This window comes from Desmodus rotundus, chromosome 4 (assembly GCF_022682495.2).
Source record: "Desmodus rotundus isolate HL8 chromosome 4, HLdesRot8A.1, whole genome shotgun sequence".
Classification (NCBI taxonomy): domain Eukaryota; kingdom Metazoa; phylum Chordata; class Mammalia; order Chiroptera; family Phyllostomidae; genus Desmodus; species Desmodus rotundus.
Window position 1 is genome coordinate 97,789,040 of NC_071390.1, and position 17,020 is coordinate 97,806,059.

Consider the following 17,020-nt stretch of genomic DNA (forward strand, 5'->3'; position numbering starts at 1 on the left):
GCCCACTACCTTTTCCGCAGCCCAGCCATCTCCCTTTCAACACAAGAATAAGTCAGTGGACATGGTCACCAAAATGAATGCTCTCTGCAAAGCAGAATTTCAAAATGTGATTGGTGAGACATAGCATCCAGAAGTTATCACTGCATTTATCATCATTATTTAAAAGAGCATTTTCTTGGTAAACCTTCAGCATATATTCCTCTAACAGAAATGCAGCTCTACCCACCAGCCTTCTCCCTAGACTCTCCTGTTATGAAAGAAGTAACAGTTCTCACCCCAAAACACATGCCATGGGAAAGCAGGAAAGGACTGTCTTAATCCGTGGCATCTTTCAGGCAAGGGGCCAAATCAGCACAGAGGAAACAGTATATGATTGTGTAGAGGACTGCCTCCCGTATTCTTATCATAGATTTCCTTGGACATCCTCTGGACTGTCAAATGAATCGTGCTGCATTCCAGCTCCCCCTGGTAAGCTGGGGCTGATTTTAAGACCATTAGGAAGCAAGAGAATGTTACTGTCTTCTCAGTTTCTCTAGGGTCATAGTGTAATTGTGTGGCGGGAGGAATGGGGCCCTGGAGATGGCGTGACAGTCACTTCTCATTACCTCCCACTTGGTTCATTATGTCTGTAGACAGCGATTGCCCATGTGTGGATACTTCCATTACACAGAAGGATGTAATGTGCTGTAGACCTCGAATGCCTTTCAAACAGGGAGAAGGCTATTTATTCCAGGCACATACCTATCTTGTTTCCTGGGGCCATGAGAAAGGAATGGAAAGTGACATAAGGAATAGATTAGCAATGATCAATATGAGAGAACCCACCCACTGTGTACTTATACCCAGTGAGATATTTATATGTGTGCATCCCATCAACACAGAATGCCTCACACAAAGGACGGAACCCTCACTAATTAATCTACCAAATTTGACTTTGACAAGCCAACCCACCTACTCAGGTACACAGGCTATTCAGTGTACCCTCTCTGGACTGGCATTCCTCTCTCTGTCCCTCCCTCTCTCTTTCACATACACACACACAAACACAAAAGTCCTTTTTCATTGGCAAGGGTGAGTCCTATGAACCATGAAATACAGATAGACTATTCTTGTACCTCTTTCTCAGGTTGTGGAAAGCCCCGGGTAGGTTACAAACTAAGGGGAGGTAATAAGAAAGAAAACAGAATTATAAAAAATTATACATTGTTAGAATCAACAATGATTCTTAGATATTATCTATAATAGAAATGCCCAGACTTTTCTTTAAAGATAAACCTCTCTCCCAAAGGTTAATAAGAGGGGCCTAAAAAAGAGACACCCATGACAACGTGAACCTGGGATGCTACATACTACTGCATTTGCCATGTACACTGTGCTCCCATGTATAAAACATACCCACGTTTTTGGCCCAAACTTTCAGGGAAAAAATCTTTTGTTTTAATTTTTAATTCAATTTTTAATTTATTTATATTTACAAACAAAACCAATTATTGTATGCCAATTAGGAATATGATAAATAAACCAATGAACCAATTGGGCATTATTTTGCATATGGATATTGTTATTGCTTTCTAGAGTTATACTTTTAATGCATAAGCATAAATAAAAGAATTAAAAACATTTATGTAGATACAGAATTAGTACTACCCATGTATAACGTGCATCCTCATTTTTTCCTCAAGAATTTGGGCAAAAAGTGCTCACTGTACATGGCAAAACATGGGTATATCCTACTGTGGAGAATTTACACTTATGTCAGCTGATCAAAGATTCTGAGAATTCCTGTTATATATTTTTTTAAATCTACTTAACTCAATGTTATCCTAATCTATTATGTCAAGGAACACTTTTTTAAAAAACTACAATCCTATTAACATCCTGTGGAATAATTATACTACAGTCAGAGATTCTATTCTACTATAATCTCATTGTTTTCTGTAGATTTGCTATACATAGTAATTCTCAAATTTTGGTATGTATTCAAATCACGTGGGGATCTTATCCTTCGAGATTATCCAGCAATATGGATAAAGCTCAGGAACCTTAATACTTACCAAGAAATCCTGAGGCAGAGGACCTCAAACCAATTCACACAGCACTGTTTGTCTGAATTAATCAAGGATTGAACTACATTGTTAACAAGAGATCTTGACAGTTAATAGGTTGACTGTCTGTAGCTTTGACTCTGACAGTTGGCCAAGTTTATCTTTGAATTGCAAGAGCCTTTTGGAATATGAAAAGGAATGTCTGCCTCCATAAATCTACCAGGACTTGGGAGCCATTCACCTTTATACCTATCCCTAACTGTGGACCCTTTGCACTTACCGCGCCATACATTCACCTGCTTCCTAATACGGTTTTATTAACTTTCACTCAACAATTATTTACAAAGCATCCTCAGTATGTTGAAACCCTAGGGATACCAGTGCACAAAAAAGACAAAGATCCTCACACTTGTAGGCTAACATCCTGGCAGAAGGAAGACAGTTAACAAAATGTCCACATAAAAAGTAAGTAAACAAAATAGTAAATTAGAGTTAGAAGGTGACAAACATTTGTGAAAAAACAGCAGGTGAAGGGAGAGCGGGAGTATGAGTGGGCAGGGGCTGGGTGAGGGGCTGCAACTTTCTATGCTTTCATAGAAAGTGACATTTGGCCAAAGTACTGAATGTAGTAAGGAAGGTGGCCTTTTATATACGAAGACCCAGAGTCTGGGCATAAAGAAGAGCCACTGCAAAGGGAGCCACCACCGGTGGAGAAGGAGCCAAAGGAGGGTGTGCGGGGAAATGGATGGGGCAGGGAGACTGGAAAATGCAGTCATTAGCAATGACCAGGTTGCATGGACTCTTACTTTGAGGAAAATGAGAAGCCATTGCAGCATTTTAAGCAGAGAAATGAGATGATCTGGTTTACATTTCTAAAGGCTCTGAATGTATTCAAGAGAATGTATTTGCCATTGACTGGGTGTCTACTGACATGTTGGGCACTGAGCTGGGAGCCTGGGATACAAAGGTGAACTGACACCCTTGGCCCTCAAAGCGCTCCTGGGCCTCTGGAACAGCTTGTCACAGGTCAATGTTTGTACATTTAAAATTTATTGTCACTGTCCCTCGCGTAACTTTGTGATCTCATGCTCCCTGTCCCAGGCTAGAGCTTGAAGGCCTCAGTCCGATCAGCCAGGCGGTTCAGGTGCCCAGTCCTGCACAAAACATACTGTGTGGCCTTTGGCAAGATATTAATTCTGCCTTTTCTTTCTTGTCATTTCCATTTGTTTACAGAATTGTATGCAGAAGTGTATTGGTGAGGTCTGATGAGATAACCAGCACTGAGAGCTGCAGGGTGCAAAGAAAAACCGACAACTTTAATTTCCCCTCAAATTATCATACTTCCAAATAAATAGAGAGTTGAGTGCATCCTCCCGTTATTCATTCTGGCAGTGTTGCCTCGGCTGGAGACAGCCTACCAGTTGGCAGGCCAGAAGTGAAGAAAAACTTATCTTAGTTCCCGGAGATAAAACCTGCTAGTTATCAACAGCTGAAATTCGAGAGAGGGACTTCTGGGAATGAGCCATTTGCAGCAAGGATCTCTGTTTAACTCGAATGCCTCCTGCTAACTTCTTTCTGTTGAGGGAAAGATGTGGAAAGACACATTTAACTTTGGCCTCAAACGTAATTCTAAATAATAGATTTGGCCTACTCACCTCACCTGTCAGTCATCAATAGACACTTAAGAGATAAAACCTCCATTCTGAGGAAATGGAAAATAAAATGACAGGCTTCAAGAAAAGTCACTCAGGAAAGCAGAATTATTATTATTATGGCTATGTTTGCCTTCAGTACGCATATGCAGCCTTGAACAGCAACACCCTTTTCACCAAATGCGTATGATGAAACCTCACGGAAATCAGGAAAACGGGGATTTGACAGGCTGCTGGGAGAAGAGAAATGTAATGCAATGCAATTTCAGACTGCAGTCTGCACTGAGCTGAACCACTACAGATGTTTTTCTTTTGTCTTCATTTAATGGTTTCTCTAAGTACAATGGCTTAGCATCACTCACGGCAGTAAAATTTATGACATACTAATTAATAGCAAGATGCTTAGCTAAGCAATTCTGTCTCTGAGACTGTAATTATATTTTTGAGTTTAATATTTTTTTTCTTTTACCTTTGTTCTGTCAGATTTCACTAGCAGAGTAAGAGGGTATTAAGAACACATAAAATTTTAGGAGACTTGGCATGATTAATTTTCCTTAACAATAAGAAATAAGCTGTGCTACTTACCCCTTACCATACTGGTTATAGAATTGGTTTTACCAGCTATGAGCTCAAAACAAAGCCAAATTGTACAGGGAGAGGGAACTGCAAGTCAGAAAGGAGAACTGTAAGTGTAAGGCTGCTTCTCACCATTACTGATGACTAATTTCTTTTTTAATTGGAGGAAAATTAGGTCTTTTTCCCTGTTCAGAGATTCTTGAACTTTATATTATCAGTAAAACACATTGCCGCACCTGCCCTGCCAATCCCCAGCCCTAGACCAGCCCAACAGCAACTCTGTTGGCTCCAGCTTCCAGGCAGCTGGAGAAGGAAAAATCCCCAACTCTGGTTACTGGCACTGGCACAAATCTATGTTCCCAACATCAGCTGGACCCTCCGTGCTCCTGGCAGTCTCTCTGTCTGTCCCCAGTCAGCTCTGTTTCAGATTTCCCTCACAGCTGCTCCAGACTATTAACACGCTCGATGATCCCTCATCCTAAGTAGGTGTCCTTGTCCACATATCCCAGAAAACACAGAGGTCCTCTCCTTCCCCTCCACCTGCCGCCTGACCCTGACCGGGGACAGGGGCACACCTACCTTTTCCCTTCCTCCCTCCTGCCAGAGAAGAGGTAGCTCTTCTAGCCCCCAAAGTTACCACGTCTAGAGAATATTGAACACCATCTCTTCAGGCATCTTCTGGGACCTTATTACATGGGTCATTTTTTCACCTCCGTGTCTTTAATTCACCGTGTTCTGTCCTCTGGCTTCTATCCTTTGGTCTGCAGATTTGCTCAACTTTTCCTTATCACCAAACACGCACCTGCGCACACATATGCATGCAGATAATTCCTTAATCATTTCAGCCTCTCACTCATGCTGCAAATTGCCTTGTAGAGCAATTATCTGTTTACATGACAGTTTTCAACTGGTCCAGTGGTTTTTAATCATTGTTGTGTCACAGATCCCTTTGAGAATCTGATTAAAGGTACGGACCTTTTCCCTGGAGACATGGAAAAGGTGTACACATACACACACACATTGTACCTGCAATTCCAAGTTGTTCTTGGTCACTGACCTCCACGGGAGACATGACTGCCGCTCATCAATGCTTACAGATTTCCTCCTCTTCCAGGCACACGAGAATTATACCTCCTTGCTGACTGGAGATTAGTCACTGCATTGGCCAATGAAATGCGAGTGGAAGTGGTGTGTGTGGAAGGTTTAAGAGCCTGAACTTGACGTGCTATGCTTTCTCTTTTTACTCTGACACCTTGACCTCTGGGTTCCAGTTAGAGACTGCTCCGTCAGTGTGGGTCTGGGCACGAGCAGGACGCAGAGCAGAGCATCTGGCCGGCCTGCAATGGACGTACGGAGTGAGTGAGAAATGTAGCTGGTTGTTTAAGGGGGCTGAGAGTGGGCACTGTGGGCTGGCGTTGCGTAACTGAGGCCATTCTGCTTGATAGCAGGGTACTTTGGATGGGAAACGATCTAAATCAGAAAAGTTCTTTCTAGAGAAATTTAAGCTACCCTCCCCTCTGTTCTTAACCGACAGGCTCCTTTCTGCTCAGGTTACTATACTTTCAGTTACTACCCTTTGAGTCCTCTCTGCCTACAAGACTCTCCCTGCTTCTTCGCACGATTCCTCTCCCTTCATAACAGTTCATATGTTACTTCCTCAGAGAGGTCATTTGGGCCTTATTCCCACTCCCTGCCAGCCCACTCACTGTCATTCAGATCGCGTATCTCTGTCTTTCACCGAGCAAACGCATCACAGCCCACACTGATCACAGGTATTTTCTGTCCCTCAAGTTAGGGATTTACAGCCTTCATATTCCTGCTGTTAACAACGGTTCATAAGTAACTACAGTCATGTGGCTTTAGCCCCTACATGAACTTAAGAAAGGGTAATACATTCAAAATATGGAGTGTTTTCATTTCTTTAATATAGTGATAAAAACAGAACCATGAATGTTTGGAGCAAGTCCCACTCTAATCGCTTTTCTACACGATGTTAATGGAAGAAAAAGCTCTAACTAAGCATGTTGGGCAGACGTTCCCGTGTTTGGTGTTTTGCATGCAGCACAAGCCACTGGACTTTGGTATCCACCAGTAACCATTAAGAGGTCAACTTGACATTTGGGGCTTTTTTTTCAGATAGTTGTGGCCAGCAGCACTAACAACCTTTGGTCCCAACCCAGTTAAATAGTAGTTTTTGTAACTCACTGGCATACATTTCTTGTTTTTTGTTTTGTTTTGTTGGCTTTTTTTCTTTTATTCAGTAAGCACACCAAGCAGTCTTACTTCAGAGTGACAGTAAGAATTAGTACTTAAGTTCTAGAAGGAATTGGGTGGCTAAATTTTGTTATGCATCCAGGAATATAGGTGTAATACCTTGTCACAGAGTCAGGTAATTCATACCTGTTCAATGAAGGAATGAAAAAAATTAGTATTATAAAATTACCACATATTTTGTGGTAATATTCATTTGCCTTTATTATATATAAGTAATACTATAGAAGAAAACTATTCTAATTTTAAAATCCAAAGTTTTAGCCTTATAGTTTTACCTGTGTGCAAAATTAACATGTTTATTGTTTTAAAATATCAGAAATGCATAACTTAAAATCAATATGAAAATTTTCTATTTTCATTGTCTTTAAAAAGTGTGCTAAACAGTCTTGATATCTGATAAAAAGGTCCAGAAGTTGCAATCCTATTCTTTTAATATATAATTTATCCTGAAAAATATTCACCAGAAATCTACACCTTTAAAAGTCCGTTACTCAATTTCATAAGCAGAAAGCTTAGGAATCTTCTGAACTAATTGTTAGAATAAGATGCAAGTCTTGATGAGAACAACCAAACAAAATGTCTTAAAGTTGTTAAGAAGTTTAGTTTAGAAACAAAAATATGCTTAGTGTAGTTTTGATTTTTCATAAATTTTGTTTGATTGTTTTAAATTTCTTATGCGGCAATGTACATTGTAACATAGTACCCTTTAAAAAGTGGAGCATATCCACTTCCTTATCTCCTATGTAACATGTGTAATTGGTATATGATAGCTACATTTTTCTATGTCTATTTATACTTATAAAAATCCACATGTTCCCTGGTTGTTGTGGTTTAGTGGATTGAGCACTGGCCTGTGAACCAAAGGGTCACTGGTTCGATTCCCAGTCAGGGCACATGCCTGGGTTGAGGGCCAGGTTCCCAGGTGGGGAGCACGACAGTCAACCACACATTGATGTTTCTCTCCCTCTCTTTTTCCCTCCCTTTTCTTCTCTTTAAGACAAAATAAATTAAAATCTTTAAAGAAGAAGGAGAAGAAGCCCGTCTTTAAAAATCCACATATGCAATTTAAACATAACATAGAATTTTCAGGTTGGAGTGTGGTGTTTATTCTTTCTTTTTTGATTGTTTCCTCTCAATTAAATAATTTTTAAGAGAAGATTATCATCTGCCACTCTGTTTTAAGAGAATGTAGGTAATCAGATGGGGCTTAATGTTTTTAAAATGGGACCTGCATCAAACGTGTGTGTGCAGACATTTTTAAATTATTTTGCATAAAGGCAGATCATTTCTTAATTCCTCATTGTTACAACATAACCTTCAAAAAATCACAAATGCTTCTTTTCTCTTCTACTGGGGCACTTCATTCAAATGCATAAATTCCACAGACATAGTTGCCATAGAAATGTAAACGGGATAAACAATAATGAATCATACGACTGAAGACTGCAGCTGAAGTGGGGCAGTACCAAGTTTTACGTTTAACAATACTGACGTGCTGGCTGTATTTATTCTTGACTTTCTGCGTACTCCAAGTTAAATGCTCTGAGTCCCAAATTGGAAGGTCCTAAACTACTAAAATTAACACATCTTAATGAAAATATTTTAGCAGGCATTCCAGATTAGGAAATCAGTACATGCCAAGAAAATTTTCTCTGTAGAAAAATAGTAAAATTTAGTGAATAATAGGTTCAAGTGATGCCAATTACTTTCCTCTATTTCATACAAAATTTCTTTTTATGAAATAAAAAAGTGAGATTTCCTACACAAGATTTAGTCACCTTAGCTCTCAAGTATAAGTGTTTCTGCAAGTTGATTCATGTCTTGTTTATTTTACTAAAGAGCTTATTTTGAAATAGTGCTCCAGGACAGCATTTAGGGTTTTTCTTATATCTGTTAAAGGAAAAATCATGTTAAATCTCCTAAAAACATTTGGTCTATTTCGGGCTGGTTTAGGGTTTCTACTTTAAAACAAATTATGGCCAAGGCATCTGGTAAATGTGAAGGTGGCTATTAAACTCTTGTAGCCTTTGATCTTACTAATTAAGTTTTATAAGACATTAGAGAAAAAAGGTTGTATTAGTCATCTTACTTAAACAGTATTTTAGCAGATTGATACACCCTGTGTTCTAAAACCAAAAATACCCTATTTGAAAAAATGTAACACTGATACAACTGTTCATATTATAACATTTAACTCCTAGTTACCAATTAAATGGGTAGAATCAGTTTAAGAAACAGAAAGTGGGGCATGAAGAAATGAGGACGCAAGAATCCTCTCTCAGACAATATTTTTGAACATTAGTAACCTCTCTACACCTTTCTCTCTGAAAATAAATACTGATCTTTATGATTTATATGAGCCTTCTCTTTTAGCCTGCTTTAGCAACACTATCACCAAGCAACATCTTAGTTAAGTACACTTCCCAGATTCAGTTTGGGATTGTGGAGGAGTCTGGGTTGTGTATCAAATAGGCAAGATTTCAAAGCCAAGCTCCAACATGGGCCTTCGTCAAGGTTTAACACCCTTTCTGGTTTTCTTTTTCCCACCCATAAAATCTTAAGGCACATATCCTACATTGATAGGAATTTTACATCAATGCCCCTTTAAATTATCTTCATGAAGGTCACCAATAACTTCTTAATTTTAAAATCTAATAAATAGTTAGCTCCTACTATATTTGACCTCTTTGCAATATTTGATATTTTACTACTTCATAATTCTTCAAACTGTTTTCTTACTTGGTTTTTGTGATCTACTCTTTTCTGTCATTTTTCTTACTTTCTTGAGTTTGCCATTTTCTCTTTTGCAGACTCTAGTCTCTCTGCTGTTGATTAAATGGACTCTTTGTTTTTCTTCCTCTGAATCATCCTCACAACACATTCCATCCACCACTGCTCCTTCTCATAGTTCCAACCACCATATATATAATAGGCACATATAGGGCAATCACTAGGAGACATAGCTTCCAGACCTCTGTCTCGAGCTCTTAGCCCCCAAACTGCTACTGCATTTTGGAGTTCACTGAATTGTTCTATTAGTGCCATTCAAAACTTCTACCCACTTCACCCAGAACAGAAATCTAGAACTCATCCCAGACTCTTCAATCTCCCTCGTTTTGCTCTCACACCCCGCCCCCCAGTCCATAAAAGCTTATTGGTCCTTCCCTGAAACTATTTATTTCTTCTTAAATAGCACCTTAGTTTAAATTCTGATCTTCAGATCAATGAAATAGCTCCTCTACCAGACCCTTGTAACTGGCAAGTGGGTAAGAGCAAAGAGAAGGTAGAGTCTTGTTATGGGCTTAGTCTATATGAGGTCTGTCCAGAAGGTAACCAGCCATGTACTATGAAAAGTAGAGTCATTTATTGAAGAAGATACAAGATACAAGAAACATTGTACATAGGGCAATGATACCTCAGTCCCCTTCAAAGTAGGCCTATTGAGACCTCACACAGTTCTCCCAATTGCCATCAGATGCCCTGTCGTATTTTCCTGAATCTCATTGACAGTATGAAATCTCTTCCTTTTCAAAGGTGATTTTAGTTTTGGGAAAAGCCAGAAATCACAGGACACCACATCTGGGCTGTAGGGGGCTGAGTCCCCTGGGTGATTTGATATTTCGCCAAAACAGTCTGCATGAGACATGATGCATGAGCAGGCATGTTGTCATAATGAAGCTGCCAATCACCAGATGCCCATAGCTGTGACCTTCTGAATCATCCCAATAGTTTCTGCAGAGGAATGTTCAAGCTTAATGCAAAATTTAATACAGACTCATTACTCTACTCACTCAGTCATTTTGAATGTGACAGCCACACTGTACACATGCTCACTCAACGGTGTCTACCAGCCCCACTCACTAGTACAGTGAAGTCATCATTGTTCATGAATGTGCATTCTAGTCTCCTCTCCTTGGCTGCCAGGTTACACTAGTGTCACACAAACTGTTCTTGCTATATTAACAATGGCTGGACTTCTTCCAGATAGACCTCAGTACACAGTGGGAGCAGGAGGAGAATAAATACAATTAAAACCTCCATTCAAAACAGCTAATAATGGCAGACAAATAGTGTGCACTATTCCATTGCAATTCTGAAATCCTGCTTGGCAGACTTCATGAAGTCCCCTGCTCTGGGAGAGAATGAGTTATCTGAATAAACCTTAATTCTGCTCTCTGGGAATAATTCTGTTGTCCCTTTGCTCCTTGGCCCTCAGCTCTTAGGGGTCCTTACTATTTATTCCTTTTGGGCACAGCTGAAATGAGCACTACCAAAAGTTTGCAAGCCAAAAGGTGATGTTACAGCTCAGTCACTAGTATCTCTTAGTCTATTTTGGAATTCTTGACAAGTTCTTCAAAACCTTGGTAGACTTCTGTTGTCTTTGCTTCCATCTGTTATAATTCTCAGGTCTTTCCCTCCATCCTCCCCCTCTCTCCCCTTAATTACAGTTAAGTTGCTGTGGTTAGTTGATCATTGTTTCTTATTGGAGGGCCACACCTTTATAACCTGATCTTTGCCACAGAACAAACTCGTGTTGTCCACCTAAGAAGTTTTACTGGCCTTTTGTGGTTCTGTTGGAAGCAGATCGCTTTCCAATCATTTTCTCCCCAAGTCTTCGGACTTTCCCTATTGCTTCCTATTTAGCTTGAAAACTGTCCGGGTATTTCTGTGTGTTTCTTTTTTGAAACACCTGACTAAAGGAAGCCAATAATAGCTTTTACATGCTAACACTCTAATTCTTCTAAAATACTTCCCCAAAAGCCTCAGTGAAGTGTGGTTGGCACAACCCTGTAAATCTCAAAGATCTGCTTTGTGGATCCACAATATCAAAATTACTTTCATAATAATAAGGAGGTTATTTGCCTTTATCCCTGTGTTAACATTTGCACCGATGTCACAAAAACAATGGTGGGTAAACCCTATTGGTGCTTTAGACAAACCAAGACAATACTACTAAACCACATCAGTGTATCATTGGACACCATGCCGTATTTCCTGCCATGTGCTTACATTTTTAAAAAGTCAGTTTGACTTAAGAACGCTCTTGAGGAAACAGTAAAAATTATTTATAAATTTCAACTCTTGAGCACATGTCTTGTATTATTTTATCTTTATTATTTTTTTCATCACCATTCAGTCCCCTTACACCCTCTCCCCCCAGCAATCAGCACACTGTTGTCCAGGTCCATGAGTCCTTTTACCTTTTGAGTACATGTCTTTTAAACATGCTATGTGACCCAAAGGAAAGAACACAAATCACTTCTGCTGCCTACCCACAGACGGTGGTGGTCTGGAAAAAGGTGGTATCAGTTGTCTGAGTTGGAAACTGAACTCATCTGTCTTTTACGGAATGCCATCTTTACTTGACAGCACAACTGATAAACAAAATATGGTTTTCTGTCATCCATGGCAACAGTGTGGAGATAGCCACAGAGGGAAAGGGGGCAGGAGGAGGGGGAGGTAGGAAAAGGGGGAAATAAATGGGGACAGAGACTTGACTTTGGGTGATGGGTGCACGACGCAGTGTGCACATGATGTTTTACTGAGCTGTACACTTGAAATCTGTATGGTTTTATTGACTAATGTCACCCCAGTACATTCAACTAAAAAAAAAAGAAAACAAAATATGGATTTCAGACCTGGGCATCTGGCAGTCTTTATTTATTTATTTTTTTAATGTGAGTCTGTCACCTGAGGACAAACCACAGACAGTACTCTTTTTTTTTTTTTTTTTTTTTGGCCAATGATGTAATGTTAGTTTTCAAATGAAAATTAAAACTTGGGAAAATTTGCATCCATGACCATGAGCTTGACAGCTTCTGAATTCTTAAATACTTTTCTGAAGAGCTCAGTGGTTATATTAACACATACAATTTTAAAAAATATATTATACAATGAAGAGTGCCAATGATGTAACTCATTGAAACAATATTTTCAAAATAGCCAATATAAGATATTACAAAATCACGCATAGATTAAAGATCCCTTTAAAGTGCAAGTAAGCCAATGGATTTTTATGCAATAGCATGTGAGAAGTTCATTGACAAGGTCTCAGATTCCACACCGCAATCAACTTTTTAAAAAATTATGCAGTATCAAAAATATCCACAACTATCTGAAAAGGCTATTAAAATACTCCTTCAAAAGAAGATTGGTCTTCCAACATGAAATGCCCACATATCTGTGTGGGGCCAGATTTTCTTCATACACACTCACTAAGACGATGTCTCACAACAGAGTTGTGAGCAGTGAGCAAATGACAACCTAGTTCTCTTCTATTAAGCTATAAACTATAGGGTTTTGCAAGACAAATGTAAAGCAATGCTTTCTTTTTACTAATTTTTTGAAAATACAATTATAGAATATGTTACTTATGTTAGCATAATGGATTTATAATTATTTTAATACATTAATATTTAACTTCTCAGTTTTAATTTTAATATGTTCTTTCTTACTAGATATAACGCATAAGCAAAAGTATTTTTGTGATCTTTAAAGGTTTTTAAAAGGGTAAAGGAGCACTGAGAACAAAACGTTTTGAGAATCTCCGTCCTAGTGAGGGGATCAGCTAATTATGGCCCACAAGTAATATCCAACTGCTTACCTGTTTTGTAAATAAAGTTTTATTGGAACACAGACATATCCATTTGCTTACATATTGTCATAGCTGCTTTTATGCTAAAACAGCAGAATTGAATACTTGTAGCAGAGATGGCATTGCTCCCAAAGCCCCAAATATTTACTGTGTGTCCCTTTACAGAAAAAGTGATCACGCCTCCGACCTAGCGCTTTGGTTCTCAATCCTGGACGCACATTAGGATCACCTGGAAAACTGTTAAAATAATATTAATGCCATCACCACCACCACCGCAACACATACCCGCAGAGCAATGAGGCCAGAAGCTCTCAGAGCAGCATCTGAGTTTTTAATATTCTAGATAGTTTTAAAAACTGTATATGTTTTAAAAAAAAGAAACAAACAAACAAACAAAAACAAAGACAGTTTTTAAAATTCTCCAAGTGAGCCTAATACGTAGCCAGGGTGAAGAATCACTGTTCTATGGCTGTAAGAATCTTAGGCATGAATCCTGCCTTCCAAGTTATCCCAGACAACAGCTTACCCACGGTTCTTCCCTTTCACAACAAGGTTCCTCTATTTCAAGCCCCCGGGGTTAGGCACCTCACTGCCCGCTGGCTGAACTCTGCCAGTGCTGAGTTTGTTGTTGCCACAGCAGCACCCCACTGCTAGGTACAAATTTCAGTATTAGTCAGGATGGGCTATCTCCTGTGGCAAACGCTGCTCAAATTTCAGAGGCTAACACAATAAAGTTTTATTTCTTATGCAAATCATGCTGCAAAGTGCTTTGGTAGGGATGTTTGCTCCACAAAGGAACCCAGCTGCTTCTAGCTAGAGATGCTGCCCTCCCTCAGGGCCTCAGAGTACACTGCTGGATCCCTCCACAGCCAGCCAGCAGGGAGAAAAGAGAGCCTGGAGGGAGGATGAGGTGGGGGGTGGTTTAGGGCCAGGCCCAGAGAAGGCATACAGCACTCCTATTGGCCAGCACTTAGTCACGGTGACCGCAACAGAGTATAAAGGTGCGAAACTAGCCTTTTTGCTCTGTCAAAGAGGAAGAGCAAAAGCAGTTTAATGAACAAGCTTCATCCCTGTCACAATCACCTTTCTCACCAGACTCCTATGTTGAGTACTGTGAAGTCTCTTCAGGCCCCTTGTGGTAGACCAGGTAAGGGACTCCTATTCCCCAGAATTTAGGATTATTTCATTTTACATGGCTGAAGGGACTTTTGCAAGTGCGGTTAAGGTTGAGGACCCTGACGGGGGGAGATTATTTTAAATTATCCAAGTGGGCTCAACATAATCACATGAACCCCTAAAAAAGGAGAACCTTTCTGGATTATAGTGGAAAAGAGATGTGAAGAGGGAAAGTCCCAAGACATAGTGTGGCTTAAGGAAGGTGGAAGAAGGGGCCATGAGCCAAGAATGCAGGCAGCCTGTGAGCTGGGGAGGGCAAGGAAGTGGATTCCTCCAGAGCCTCTGCAAAGGAGACAGCCCTTCCAACACCTTGATTTTAATCCAGTGAGACCCACATTGGACTTCTGATTCAAAGAACTAAAAAACAATAAATCTGTGTAATGTTCAGCCACCAAATCTTTGGTAATTTGTTTCAGCATCTAATAAACACACCCTTCTCTTCTGTGTTCGCACCACTGTCCGTGATGTTCCCAAAATTTAAATCTTAATTGGTTGCTGCTTTTCTCAAAATACTTTAACAGCTCCTCATTCATCCACTAATTGATGCACACAAAGCACCTATATGCCAGGCGCTCTCCCACTCACGAGGATTGCTGCACTGCGTGGGGCAGATGTGGCTGCTGCTGCAGTGACGCTTAGGGTATGTGACTACAGGGCACCGTCTAAGCTCCTTAGCATGCCATTCAGTGCCTTCAGAGTGCCTTCAGTGCCTGACTCTGAACAACCTGCACGACTTCATTTCTCAACATTTCCCTCTGTGGAAAAAGAAAAAAGAAGCCTACAGGTCTTAATATAATGTGCTTATTGAACTCCTAAGATTTCACAGTATCTGGGGAACGTCTCTGGATGCCCTATGGAACTGCTCGGCTCTCCCTATTCTTTGGGCACCTGGAAGACTCCTACTTCTTCCTTAACAGGAACGTCATATCGCTCAGAAAATAAGGTCACTCCCAGACCGTGTCCTCTGTTTCTTACTGGAATGTTTATACATCCAATCTGGTACTTGTGTCACTGAATTGCGACTGCCCTTTCCTCTGCCCTCGTCATGGCTTTAACAGATTCACAGAGAAGTTCCTAATGAATTTCCTTTTAATTAAAGGCTGAGGATTTATTCATTCATTCATTCTCTTAAAATAAACTCATCAAAATGCATACTTCATCCGAACTTCATTCTGCAAGAATATCAACACCACCATAAAAACCCTCAAATCAGAAACACAGATGAGCTTCTGAATATCTTTTGCAAAACCTTTCCCTGTATGGATTTCCTATTCACTTCAAAGAGCATCTTTTCTGGGGGAAACAGGAGATGGAGAGAAACTGAGAATCCTACCTGATGAAAATCAGCCTGAATATGGCTACCACAAAACTAGGATTCTGCATGTTCCTCTTATGTACTAAAAGATTAGTATATTTCTGCAATTTACTAACAAGTTATGAAGGTGTATAGCTCCTAGAAATTGGACACATAATTGCAATAAATAATTCCCCCAGAGGATAAAGTTTATAGGAACCATTTCATTTGGGTGGATTTATTCCATTTACCTATTAACACCTAGGGGAGGAAAAAAAATCAGTCTTTTTATAAACATTTTGAGTGTAGCACATTAAACTTTTTTCTGAAACTATTTTGTTATAATTTCCTATTATGTTTTTCCTAGAAAATTAGATACACTGGTCTGTTTTATGCATTGACACATTTTCCCAGTGTGGTCAAGCACTCCATGCAAGACTCACATTCTGTTTAATAGCGTGGTCAAGAATCTCCCTCGCCAATTATTAAATTTCCCTGCATCTGGATAATTTGTGTTTACCACAGTGAAGATTAATATATTTTACTCAGTAATATATCTATAATATATGAATTGTGATGTTCTCAATAATTTATTGTTTAAAGAAAATATTTTGATAAATTCTTACTGTCACTATTGTGGAACCATTCTGCAGAGTCAAATTTTAATACATTTTCAGCCACTTCTTAAACAACAACTATTTTGTATCTACTATGTGTAAGGTGAAGGGAGAAAGAAGAAAAGAAAAACCTGTAGAATAGTTACCAGTTGATAGATAGAGTAAAATTTATTCTGACTATAAGCACATAACTTTCAATATACAAATACTAGCTGTCAACACTTGAAGTTTCCCTGAACATTTTTGGTTATCATTTATTAAGAACTTTCACCCCATATCCTGCAGACATCGGATTCCCACTGGCCTTGTGGTTTAGTCTTTCTGCCCACTAAATATTAATAGTAATTAGTGATAGTTCTCATCCTCACCTCCCTACACTTTATCAGTTTTCAGGCAGGCGTTGATTCTGTACCATGGAGCCTAACCTGCTAACCTCAGTGGTACGTGGTAATCAGGGAATTGTCCCCCAGGAGCAGAGTTCTTTCTGTTTGAGTCAATAAGCATTAAAACCAACAAATACATTGTTAAGTTTAAAAAATCACAATGGTTAAAGAGACCCCTTTCTCTGAGCACAGAAATTACAGTGGTGAAATCACAATTCTCCGGCAATTAAGTTTACAGCTGTATTCACCCTTTCAATAGTCAAGTCTACCAGAATGCGCCCACACTTCCTTCTGCTGAACTTAATCTGGAAGGTTTCTAAAGCTCTCATTTTTATGCAGGTTTCAGAAACCAAGGAAGCAATTTCATCTGAATGAAGGACTAATGACAAACCTTATGAAGCAGAAAGA

The 17,020-nt window shown here is 39.5% G+C and overlaps 1 long non-coding RNA gene across 19 annotated transcripts in view; it reads left to right on the forward strand.

Annotated features, from left to right (window-relative positions):
* The first annotated feature begins 5,498 nt into the window (after nucleotides 1-5,498).
* Nucleotides 5,499-17,020, forward strand: part of LOC123478123 (uncharacterized) — a 70,071-nt gene continuing 58,549 nt past the window's right edge. For 18 of the 19 annotated variants that reach the window (XR_008426671.1, XR_008426664.1, XR_008426666.1 and 15 more), the window contains exon 1: nucleotides 5,508-5,628. This is a non-coding gene — a long non-coding RNA (uncharacterized lncRNA). Of the gene's footprint in view, nucleotides 5,629-17,020 lie in introns of all 19 variants that reach the window. The other variant, XR_008426672.2, reaches the window with a different exon arrangement.